Below are 2,287 nucleotides of genomic sequence, written 5' to 3'. Positions count from 1 at the left end.
AAGTCTAGGGAGCGATGACCTAAGCAGTTTGGTCCCTTAGGAATTCACACACATTTCAACATTTTTTGAAAGGTAATTAGTCATCTGGCCTAAGTGAGAGGGAGTCTTGACTAGACTATGGCGTTAAAACTCCCTTATAATGAAAGGTAAGAATAGGAATTAGTACTGAATAACGAACACTGTTTTTGACCTCCTAACTTTATTCAGAATACACTCAGCCTAGAATACATTTGCTCGAAATGAGTTGTATCCACGAAAGACCATGCCTTTACACAGAGATGGTGATTACCTAGCACTATTCCATCTATTTTGCACTCACAAGGCGGCGCACACGGAAGTCCTCAGTTACCCAGCTAGAACTCCATCTACTGTTCCAGACTACTGCAGATAACGCTACTCAGTACTGCTCTGGTAATAACTTCGGCTATTTCAGCTAATAACGCTACGTCTCCACTGGCACTAGGACCTGTCTGTTCTACCTACTGCAACACGACAAGCTACTGTAAAGGAAAGAGACACTTCATTTAGTCCCAAACACGCGATCGTAGGCGCTCAGATGGCTGCTAAGATCAACTCATATTCGTGTTGACAGCTAAAATAAGCTTGACAGGAGCACGTGGAGGGTCACTTTCACACTATGCTCCACAGATGAGGTTGTCTCTGGACTTCCACTGGCCGCTAAGGGGACCGGGAAAACCCGTCAAAGGGGCAGCACCATGGCTGCTAGTTTCTCATGAGCGCTTCTCGCGTCCAGTGCAAAATTAAAACTTGCCCCAAAGTTAATAATGAACCATGTGTCACTAATAATAATAATAATAATGTTGTGTGACTGGGGCCTCCCGTTGGGTAGACCGTTCGCCTGGTGCAAGTCTTTCGATTTGACGCCACTTCGGCGACTTGCACGTCGATGGGGATGAAAGGATGACGATTAGGACAACACAACACTCAGGCCCTGAGCGGAGAAAATCTCCGACCCAGCCGGGAACCATGTGTCACTGAAGAGCCAGTAGGCTCATCTGAAGCGAAAAAGATGAAGACGCGCCTTGGATATCCGCATTAGTTTCAAATGGTTCAAATGGCTCTGAGCACTATGGGACTTAATATCTGTGGTCATCAGTCCCCTAGAACTTAGAACTACTTAAACCTAGCTAACCTAAGGACATCACACACATCCATGCTCGAGGCAGGATTCGAACCTGCGACCGTAGCAGTCGCGCGGCTCCGGACTGAGCGCCTAGAACCGCTAGACCACCGCGGCCGGTCGCATTAGTTTATAAGTTAATGTAAGATAAATGTTATAAATAATTCCTGAACTCTAAATGTGAATAGCACGGCAATTCATTATGCGACTGCAAAAAAAAAAAAAAAAAAAAAAAAAAAAAATGCGTGTGAAATCTTATGGGACTTAACTGCTAAGGTTATCAGTCCCTAAGCTTACACACTACTTAATCTAAATTATCATAAGGACAAACACACACACCTATGCCCGAGGGAGGACTCGAACTTCCGCCGGGACCAGCCGCACAGTCCATGACTGCAGCGCCTAAGACCGCTCGGTTAATCCCGCGCGGCAATTGCAACAAACAAGGTGTTTACGGATACATCTCGCAGAACTGCATCGGACTGTGATAGCAGATTTAATGAAGTTATTCACACACATAGGCCAACGGCCTTGCCGCAGCGGAAACACCGGTTCCCGTCGGATCACCGAAGTTAAGCGCTGTCGGGCTGGGCTAGCACTTGGATGGATGACCATCCCGTCTGCCGAGCGCTGTTGGCAAGCGTGGTGCACTCAGCCCTTCTGAGGAAAACTTAGGAGCTACTTGATTGAGAAGTCGCGGCTCCGGTCTCGTAAACTGACATACGGCCGGGAGAGCGGTGTGCTGACCACGTACCCTTCCATATCCGCATCCAGTGACGCCTGTGGGCTGAGGATGACACGGCGGCCGTTCGGTACCTTTGGCCCTTCATGGCCTGTTCAGGAGGAGTTTTCGTTTTTTTTTTCATTCACACACATAAATCAGAGGCTAAAAAGTAGATTTCCTCTATTAAAAACAGCTTTTGTTACTAAATAGGTAGAGAAACATTAAAAGTAGCGGCAGTACTCTAAACTTTAGATATTAGGAAATTATTTAATGTCTAATTTAAATTGTTTATATATAAACTACGACAGATAAAAGAAGAATGATAACAATATAATATTTCTCGGAGTTCCTTCTTTCGGACATCTGATGAATTTTTTGTTTTTTTTTTTGTTTTTTGTTTTTTTTTGCGTTGTGTTTGATAC

At 45.1% G+C, this 2,287-nt stretch overlaps 1 pseudogene; it reads left to right on the top strand.

Moving 5' to 3' along the window:
- Positions 1 to 1,662: 1,662 nt before the first annotated feature.
- LOC126475927 (5S ribosomal RNA) lies at positions 1,663 to 1,780 on the top strand (annotated as a pseudogene).
- Positions 1,781 to 2,287: the final 507 nt, after the last annotated feature.

Source organism: Schistocerca serialis, chromosome 4, assembly GCF_023864345.2.
Source record: "Schistocerca serialis cubense isolate TAMUIC-IGC-003099 chromosome 4, iqSchSeri2.2, whole genome shotgun sequence".
Lineage (NCBI taxonomy): Eukaryota > Metazoa > Arthropoda > Insecta > Orthoptera > Acrididae > Schistocerca > Schistocerca serialis.
Note: the sequence above shows the minus strand (reverse complement) of the source record. Positions and strands in the feature narration are given on the sequence as shown.